The sequence below is a fragment of the Mus musculus genome, chromosome 12 (genome assembly GCF_000001635.26).
Source record: "Mus musculus strain C57BL/6J chromosome 12, GRCm38.p6 C57BL/6J".
NCBI lineage: Eukaryota > Metazoa > Chordata > Mammalia > Rodentia > Muridae > Mus > Mus musculus.
In genome coordinates this window covers 61910239-61921120 of record NC_000078.6, presented here as the reverse complement: position 1 = coordinate 61921120, position 10882 = coordinate 61910239, and the positions used below count along the sequence as shown (strand labels likewise).

General features: G+C 34.5%; 1 pseudogene; it reads right to left on the bottom strand.

Annotated features, from left to right (window-relative positions):
* Positions 1-443: 443 nt before the first annotated feature.
* Positions 444-541, bottom strand: Gm24750 (annotated as a pseudogene).
* Between the last annotated feature and the right edge of the window lie 10341 nt (positions 542-10882).

The window sequence follows — 10882 nt, the reverse complement described above, 5'->3', positions numbered from 1 at the left end:
GCATGGAGTTGAATCCGGGTTCTTTAGAAGAACAGCTGATGCTCTTAAACTTTGAGCATCTCTTCAACCCCAAGCACTTTTAATCAAGTGGGGTGGTGGTGGTAATGGCACATCCCTTTAATCCCAGTATTTAGGCAGCAGAGGTAGGTACATCTCTGTGAGTTTGAGGCCTGCAAAGTCTACAGAGCTAGTTTTAGGATAGCCAAAGCTACACAAAAGAGGTTCTTTCTCAAAATATCAAACCAAACTATAACAGACCAAACCAAATCAAAAGAAACTAAAAAAGAAAAGTTTGAATCAAATATCAATCTATATTCCAACAGGAAACAAATATCCTCAATGACCCCAATAGTGTTGTAAAGCACACATTAATTAAACCTGAATGTTTATAAGACAAAAATTAATGAATACTAGTCAATGTTTATATATAATCCATGTTTCTAAAATATAAGAAATGTTTCATGAATTTGCTTATTTTCCTGAATCAGGTATCCTACTAATCTCTGTATTGTTCCAATTTAAGTATATGTGCTTCCAAAACTAGGAATATAAATTATTTTTTGTATTAACGAAACTACTCTTAAGGCATAGAATAAGAAGGAGATGATCAAACACCCATGAAAAGGCATGTTCTTCTACTCTAAAGGTAATCATAGAATATTGGACATGAAAATAAGTGAATTTCATTTTATTACTCTTCTTGAAACAAGAAGAAATTGTTAAGAATATGTCTGTACTACAATATGTGGTTAGTATGTATAACACTGAAGTATTTATGCTAGAGAGACAAAGGAAGGAAGAAGAATAAGAAGAAAGAAGGAATGAAAGAAGAAAGAATGAGGAAAAGTAAGAAAGAAAAGGGAAGGAAAGAAGAGAATCAGAACTGTAGGATGGCAATAAAACACATTGCTCCAAAACCATAGATACTTGAATGTTTGTGATGAACCCCATTCCATGTTCTCAAGTGCTGATGTTACTTCTGAACAAAAATTTCTGGGAAAGATTTGAAGAGAAGTAGGTCAGGTCTGATTTTTTGAAAGATGTTGCTTGAATAATTGACAAGCTAAGGTAGAAGCAAACAAGCAATCTGAAGTAAAGGAGAGATTTATTCTGCTTACAAAATGAAGAATCCATCACTTTAATGAAAAGGAAGAGTAAGATTTGTTTATTATGCATTTAATGGTAGCTCTTAGAATGCCACATTATTTTGCGCATTTGAGGATTTATCATTATTATTAATAACATACAGTCTTTTGCTTCTGCAAGAATTTTCTCCATTCTGACTATTAGCATTTGGTCTACATTCTGAATAGTGCTTAAGATTCACTTTGGCAGTGTCATACATAAAATCTATTTATCAGTACAGTATTGATATTATGAGGTAGTAATAGGAATAGAAAATGAGTAAGGTTAAAATTTACCATACAAATATATTTTATACATATAATTTGATTTAAAAGTGCATAAGAAACTATATATCAAAACTTACTTTTAGTTGACCTAAGTATTTATATGGCATTTAGTTCAGCTTACAGCATGTTATATATCAAGTAAGTATTGAGCCATATATACTAAGTATCCAGGTTTTAGTTACGGTTAAGTTATAAACCTGACAAAATCTAGTGTCAGATGGAAGATGGATCTCTCGTGATGCATACAAGGAATTTTCCTTGATTTTATTAATTGATGTCAGAAGAGCTGCTCACTGTAGGTGACATCATTATATGACTGAAATCAATGGACTGTGTATATGGAGAAAGAGAATTGAACAGTGTGGTACTTTGAATGAAAATGGCCTCCACAGGCTTATAGAGAGTGGCACTATTAGGAGGTTTGGCCTTGTTGGAGGAAGTGTGCCACAGGGGATGGGATTTGAGGTATCAGATGCTTGAGCCAGTCCCAGTATCCCTCCCTGCCTGCTACTTTCAGTCTAGACTGTAGAAATCTCAGCTCTGTTTCCACACCAAATCTGCCATAACAATAATGGACTAAAACTCTGAACTTTAAGCTGGTCACAGTTAAATGGTTTCCATTTTACAGTTGCTATAGTCATGATGTCTCTTCACAGCAACAGAAACCATCAATAAGACAAACAGTGCGTGTATTCATTGCACTCAGTTTAAAATTGTGGATGTGATATGTGGGACTTCAAGGCCCTGCTACGTTATTTTATAACAATTATTTTATTTATTTACATTCTAAATGTTGCCCCCTCTCAGAGTTCTTCACCCCATTCCCCCTCCCCTTTGCCTTAAGAGGGTGCTCTCCACCACAAGATCATGCCCCTTGCCTAGTGAATCAAGTCTCTATAGGATTGAGCATATCCTTTCCCACAGACGCCTGACAAGGAAATCCTCCCATATATATGTGCCAGGGGTCTAGGACCAGCCCATATCTAGGACCATCTTTGCTTAGTTGCTTAACCTCTCAGAACTTCCAGGGGTCTAGGATAGTTGACAGTGTTGGTCTTCCTATGGAGTTCCCATCCCATTCATATTATTCAATCCTTCCCCTAACTTCCACAGGGGTCCCTCAGTTCAATGCTTGGCTAAAAGTGTCTGCATCTGTTTCAGTCAGCTTCTGGTAGAGCCTCTCAGTAGACAGCCATGCTTGGCTCCTCTGCAAACACAACATAGCACCAATATAAAGAAAATATCTAATAAAAAATTAGTGTCAGGGTTTCATGATCACCCATGGGATAGATTCCAAGTTGTGTCAGTCACTGAATAGCCACCCCTTCCATCTCTGTTCCGTTTTACTTCATGCATTTCTTTAAACATCAATTTTGGATTAAAAATGTGAAGGAGGGTTAGTGTCCCATCCCTCCACTGTGAGCCCTGTCTATCTACTGAATGTGGGCTCATAAAATTATCTCCAAGTTGGTTTTGCTTCTTATTAGTACTGAAAACTCATGAGTCCTTGTTACTTACTTAGTGTATCCATTACAGAATTATTTACTGAATATTCACTATCTCCCAGATGCATTATGAGAGCTGCACAGGCTTTTGTGTGGAAAGCAGGTTTTTTTTCCCTCATCAGAACTTAATCGTGAGAAGTGGTATATATTGTCTACACTGTAAATAGCTGGATATATATTATGTAAACAAGGCAATAAATAAATACATACTTAAGTGAGAGGTATTTCATCCATTTTTTGTTAACTTTTATGGACAGGAAAATAGATACAGATCTAATTTCATTCTTCTACATGAGGACATTCAATATCTCAACCACAATTTAAAGTTTTGAAATCTCTGCCAAATATCAGGTGCCTGTAAATTGCCTTTGCTTAAGTTTTGATCTCATGTGTTGTTCTATTGATCTAGATGCCATCAAATAAGTCTCGTTTATTGAGTTGATAAATATGCCTATAGATATTCACAAGTGGTCAAAATGTAGAGAAGAAATGACAAAGGCGACCACAGCTACAATTTGTACATCTACAATGCTACCTACCGTACACCTAAGGTTCAGATAATATAAGGGGACACGAGACACAAATATTTTAAGAGACCAGAGTACCAGGATGCCAGCTAAAATAAACTGTCTTCCAGGTATGACAGAAATGCTATTCCCATATAAACTCAACAGTGGGGTTAGCTAAACATAATATCTGTAAAATGAGTACATCATTCAATATGCGAAATGGGATGGGAAAATTTTCATATTGGATGAATTAATACTGACGGAGGGGAATCAGTTTCCTCCAGGGACAAGATTCAACAGCACTGATGGATCATATAATCTCCAATTGACATCCCTCAGCATGCACATATATATGACCATGCTAAATGCATTCAGTGGGATATTATCAATCAATAAATAAACAAAAAGATTTATGTCTGTGTATACATATATACATATATGTGTGTTTTGTGTACATGTTCGTATCTAATAATAATCGTAGGAGAAATTATAAAATTTGAGAGGGAGTTGGGGAGACATGAGAGGAGATGTAAGGGGAAGAAAGGGGTAGAAATGATGGAATTGTACTACTCACATATGAAATATTCAAAAATTTTAAAATTACAAATCAAATAATATAAAATATGAGTAAGATGCAAGCACTGTGTGGTATGACTAGTTACAAAAGGATTATTTAATTTTAATTTTTCATTTTTATTGGTTATTTTATTTACCTTTGAAATGTTATCCCCCTTCCCAGTATGCACTTCACAAACCCCTTATCCCCTCCTGCCCTACGTGCCTCTATGAGGGTGCTCCCCCACCAACCCGCCCACTCCTGTCTCAACACCTTAACATTGCCTTATACTGGGGCATCCAGCCTTCACAGGACCAAGGGTCTCTGTTGTGTCCTGCCAGCAGATCACAGGTTTGGGTTCTAGCCTGTAAAGGCATTTTGGAAACCTGGAAGAGAAGAGGGGCTGGGCTGCGCGAGATAAGGAAGGAACCAAGACAAAGGTTTCTGCTCAAGGTTCAATTTTTACTATTCCGGCACTCCATTATGAAGGAAGGGGGAGGGGCCCGATTCCCGCCAAATAATCTTGGGCTCCAGTAGCAGGGTGACCACATGTATGGCTCCGAACAGCAAAGCGGCAAGTTCCAGCAGTGGGCGTGGCAGAACGATTGAGCAGGCAAGCTCCATCCAGGTGTAAACAGTGGAACCATTAAGGCTGGGGGAGGGGAGGCTACAGGTCTCTCCTTCCATTGATGCCCAACAAGGCCATCCTCTGTTACATATACAGCTGGAGCCATGGGTCACTCCATGTGTACTCTTTGGTTGGTGGTTTAGTCCCTGGGAGATCTGGGGCTTCTGGTTGGTTGATATTGTTGTTCTTCCTATGGAGCTGCAAACCCCTTTAGCTCATATAGTCCTTGATCTAACTTGTCCACTAGGGTTCCTGCTCTCAGTTTAATGCTTGGCTGCATATATCCATATCTGTTTTAATCTAAAAGAAATAATTAGATATTATAATTCACCAAAAACTTTTTAGCAGAAAAATGGAAATAGTCTACACCAAAACAAACAATAGGAAATGCCTAGATGAGTGAGAAGAGATGACAATCATTACAAAGAGGAAAATGAATAGAAGATATTATATTTTATGTATATATAAACACATATATAAAACATTACTTTAATAATATGTAATATATATTGTCCTATCCATAGTGATAGAAGTTTATCCTTACTTGTAGTACTTAATGCCATAAATAAAAAGCAATAAAGTTGAGTTTGTCGCTGTGTATGCAAGTTTGTCTATGTGTGCATGCCTGTTTTCAGAGACACAGATGGGCAGGGAAGTCCAGTGGTATAGAGCTGTCTTGGGAGAAAATAGCTTTTCTTAGTTTAATTTTTTCTGCTCACAAGATAACAAGATAGAGGTGAGGCATCAATATGAAATAGCACAGTCTTCTTTGTTGTGCAAATATAGGGTCCTTTGGTGCTTTTAAATATACTTTTCATTGTTACTGTGAACTCAGTAGTGGGAAATTATTCCCAAAGAACACATGGAGAGCTTAGTAGATAACTCTCAGGAGTAAGTTTTCTCCTGCTTCCATATGGAATCCAGTTATCAAATTCAAGTTTTCATGCTTGTACAGAAAGCAATTTTACATATTGAGCCATTTCAATGGCTTTTATGAAACCTACCAGAATGAAATATCAATGTGCCAAATCCACTAAATACTATTAATAAGCTCATTATTTTATTGCCTTTTTATTTATAGAGGTGAATAAAATATTTAATGGAAGTATTTCACAATATTCCAATTCTAAAATATTCAAAAAGCATAATAAAAATTTACCACTTCTTAACATTTCTAGTTCTTAGAAATATTTGTGCACTTAGATAGAAAATTGCTAAAACCGTTATAAAATGTTCATAAGGAAACTTTGCTCATTTTGATGTGGTAAAAAGTATAGACCTTCATGTACTTCTTTTAATGGCTACACTAGAATACTCACGGAAGTCCAAAAATATGTGCTATATGCTTTTGGAAGGAATTATGACAGAACAGTGTTCCAAGATCTTGACAGGATCAAATGATGGGCCAAATTTAACAAGACAGATTTAATCAAAAATAATTATAAGGTTACACAAGGGATAGCTTCTGTCCAAAAATATAATTGGGCAAAAGTGATTAAATAGATGAAAAGCTCTACAGAAAGTAACTATGGTAAAAAAAATTCTAAATTAGTTTGAGAACTTCAATTAATCTTCACTAAATATTCATTTCATTCTCCTACAGTATACAAAAATATAAATTTCTTAATTTATCAATTCTTTAATTAGTAAAATTAAATAACAAGTAAAATTAATACAAGTATTGTTTTTATATCTGTTGCTTCGATAATTTATCCTGATCAAAACAACTCAGGGAAGAAAAGGCTTAGGTGTTAAGTAATGAATCATTATTGTAGGGGAAATGGAAGCATGAGCCTCAAACACCACATGCACAGTAAAGAGCAGAGACAGGATAAGTAGATGAATTCTTACTGCCTGTGATCATGCTCGACTAGCTTTCTTTATTCCTATAAAGTTCAAGGCTGGATATATTCATGGTGAGCCTTATCACCTCAATTAACAATCCATATAACCTCCCACAGATATTCCTACAGATAAATAAGATGTAGTGAGGACAAATAATTCTTCATTATGAATTTCTACTGAATTGATTCCAGGTTATGACAAGTAGAGAATTGTAAGTAACTGATTGCCACTCTCCTTTTCCTTCTCCTTTTTAGCCTCCCCACAGAAAGGGTCTCACTGTATAGTCCAGACTGATCATGGCTTTCTTAGTTTTGTGTCTCTATATCCCTACTGGTAGCATAGCAGGTGTACTTACTGTGCCTAGCTTTTCGTAATCTTTTTAGTTTCGGTTATGAACTAGCCATACCAAAATCTTGTCCTCGGTTTTCCAATTTTCCTTTTAAAAATATTTTAAGCAAAAGAAAACACACCAAATTAACTTATACAAATGTGTTAAATTAATGAAATCTATAAGGTTTAAAATTTTAAATTATAAAGGGAACTAAGAAATACTGGGTCTTTAATTGTGAAGATTTATGCAGTAATATACTGCTCGTAAGGAATCTTGAAAGGGATTATTAGATAAAATTTGCAAGAAACTTATACAATACGATAATGTTAGGTAAAATTTGCAAGGAAATTATGTTACACAATGAATGAAAAGTTTTAGATAATATTTACAATATACCTGCTATCATATAATTGAAACTCCAAATAATCAATATTATTTTGTTCATAAGACACAGGGCAAATTTTTATTTACATTTCTCAACTAGATTTAACGTTAGCTAAAGACCTTCTAAATTTTAATTAATTTTTTTCTTATTATAGAAATGTTTACATCGGGTGGATGCACAGGTGAAGTGAACTGGCTCAAAAGGCAGCATATTTCAAAAGCAGAGGGAACATTCCCTCATGATGGGAAGGAACATTGATCAGTTAATGAATGTTACTATAGATGTGTTTCTGCTAATTTATCATCTTTACAAATGCAATCGCCCCTTTAGCAAATATGCTCTAAGCACTTCTATAAAGCCATGGTTCTTTGAGGACTTCCTGAATCACTCATATCTAGTATATCACTCTCCATTCAACTAAAGTCTGTCTCCTGGAATGAATCACTATATCAAAATTCAGGAGTGACTGAGAACAGAAGTGCAGAAAACATGAATTAAAACCATAAGTTTTTGAATCATAAGCACAAAAGCAGTATAATTTGTGTAAAATATTCAATAAACCACTCACTAACATAAGAATATTTATTCTTTCTTGTTTCCTAGTTTGAGAATCCCATGATAACACACAGAACCTTTTCCAAGGTATAGGATGACTAGGGCAGGATATTGACAATTTACAGCTAATCTGAGAAACACAGTGAGAGACTCAAAAGCATAGAAATGATTATAGGTAAGGTAGCCTCAGGTTTACCTGAGTACAATGTCCTAAAATGACATACAAGAAAAAAGGCTACAAATTGATCTTTAATAAAGAAGTTACACTCTTGAGTTCATGTTTGGTTTTGTTTGTTTGTTTAAGTCTAAGTATACTGCCTCAGTTCTCTGATATAGTATTGAAAATAGTAAAAACTTAAAGACAAATGTCAGTGTTGGAATGTTAGCTTTTAATGAGAAAGCATATAAAAGAATACATTTTCATATATATATATATATATAATGTTTTAAGAAATGTTACATATATCATAATATTTTCATCATTTCTCATATGCTAATGTATTTAATTACTTTTTTATGTTATATAAAATAAACAGTGTTCATGACTCTTCTGTAAAATTCATATAATTTCTACAAAATAACTTAAAAATCAAATGGAAATAGCTAGACTTCATAAGAGTACAGAAGATATTGTAGCATTTTATGAACCACATCAATTGTAGAGAATTTTCAACTATAAGAATAAAATTTTCTATTCAAAATGTCCATGCTTATTATATATGAATAGTAAACTTATGGTAAATCAATATTTTATATACAATAAGTATAGGGAAGCAAAGAAATTAAATTTGAACATTGCTCTTGGAAATGATGCAAAGAAAATTTTCAAACATGTCAGTGGAGTAAGAATATGAAGAAATTGATAGGAATTCAGCAGCCAGCAGGCAGTTTACAAACAATAGGAAGAAGGCCATGTAGAAGCAGAACTAGAAAAGATAAAAGAGCTGATTGATCAACAGGAATTCCATACAGTGCAGTTTTACAGTAGAGAATGAGAGAGTGGTCTGGGCCACATGTCAGCAGATGCTTGAGGAGTCTTGGCAGAACTCCAAGAGTTATTTGAAATCTGTTTGATATTCAGTGATATCTGAACAGCCTCCAGCAGGCAATGGTTTGTGGATCACTACAGTGGTAAAGAGGAGTTAGAGCTAGAGACTGGTAACATATAAAAGGTTGATCGCCTTACAAACTGTCAGAAGGTTTTACTACTACACTATAAGTGAAAGATATCAAGGGTCTAAGCCTAGATTTGTCTAGAAAGATGAAAAAAAGGAAATTGAGATTTAAGTGGTCTTATATGATCAGGATGAAGTTATTGAAGTAACAAACATAATCATAAAGTAAGATGTCATATGTACTAAATGGTGAGACATTTGTATAAATTAACAGAATCCTAACAAACAGACCAAATAATATTTTTGGTGTAAGAGAAAATACAATTCTAGCATATGAATTTGAAGATCCTTGGAATTCTGGATTAATCATGAGCTGTGTATTGGATTCAGAGTATTTCTATAAGTAGTATTTCTTACTTTGGTTTTTGAATATAAAAAGAGGTCTAGAAGAGAATAAGAAAAGAAAGATCTCCAGATAATATAAACTTTTACAGTAGTTCAAAGTTGACTATGCTGTGGTTTAGTAATAACTTGATGAACAAGACAGGGAGCAGGAGGAATTTTTAAACCACTCCCAGAGACCATGCCAACTTAATGAAATGTAATCTTTAAATATAATCCTAGACTGAAGCACTATGGCCAGATGAGAAACATTGTTTTTATACAGATTCTAGTTTACCCTAGAATTCACATAAGCAAGTTATTGTTAGATTTAGTCATATGGTTTCTATGTTTTATTTTAAGGTTGATATTGGGGGAATTTTGTGGAAATCATTCGAACACCTTTTTCAAATCTAGTTTTAGAAATTTAAGAATAAGAAAATAAAAAGGTACCTTTGCTTTTCTTAAAAGATTTATGAGGCAGAGTTGAGTTGCTCTGGGTCCCCTGACCTTCATTGTCATTTTATGAATTAAAATCCCAAATTATTAAGATCCTCTACATTTCCTGGCCTTTGACATACTTTTCTTTAATATAATACTTGAAGTTCAAGCTAAATCAATAAGGCAACAACAACAAAGATCAAGGGGATACAGATTGGAAAAGAAGCTGTCAAACCATTGATATTTGCAGATAATAGTGTATATAACTTACCCCAAAACTTCTGCCAGAGAATTCTTACCACTAATAAATAAAAATGTTCCGTAAAATGCCTGAATATCAAAAACTCAAAAAAAAATCAGTAGACCTCCTTGATACAGATGAAAAATGAACTAAGGAAGATGTTAGGGAGAAAATGTGTTTGACAATAACCACAGTAATACGAAATACCTTGGTGCAACTCTAAGCAAGAAAGTGAAATATTTGTATGACAAGAAATTCAACTCTCTGAAGAATGAAATAAAAGAAGATACCATAGCATGGAGAGATCATCCATGCTTATGTATCAGTTTGATTAACATAGTGAAAAATGGCCATCTTACCCAAAGCAATCTACAGATTCAATACAACTACCCCAAAAATTACAACACTATTCTTTACAGACCTTGAGAAAACAATTTTCAACCTCATATGGAAAGCCCAAATCCACTATAGAGAAAACCATCCTGGACAATAAAAATCCTTCTAAAGATATGGACAATCCTGGTTTCAAGATGTACCACAGAGCTATATTAGTGAAAACTGCATGCTGATATAGAAACAGACATGTTGCTCAATGGAAATGAACTGAAAATCCAGAAATATTCCCATACACCTCTAGATACTTGATTTTTGATAAAGAACCAAAATTGTACCATGGAAATGGTGCAGCTCTAACTGGATGTCTGCATGCAGATGTAGGCAAATAGATCCTTATTTATCACCCTGCAAAAATCCAAGCCCAGGTGGACCAAAGACCTGAATGTAAAACCAGATACACTAAACTTCATAGAACAGAAAGTGGGGAGTAGCCTTGACCTCCTCATAACAGAAGACAACTTCCAGAATAGAATACCAGTGACTCAGTCACTAAGATCAACAACTAATAAATGGGACCTCACAGTACTGGAAAGATTTTGTAAGTCAAAGGACACTGTCAATAGGACAAAATGGTGGATTATC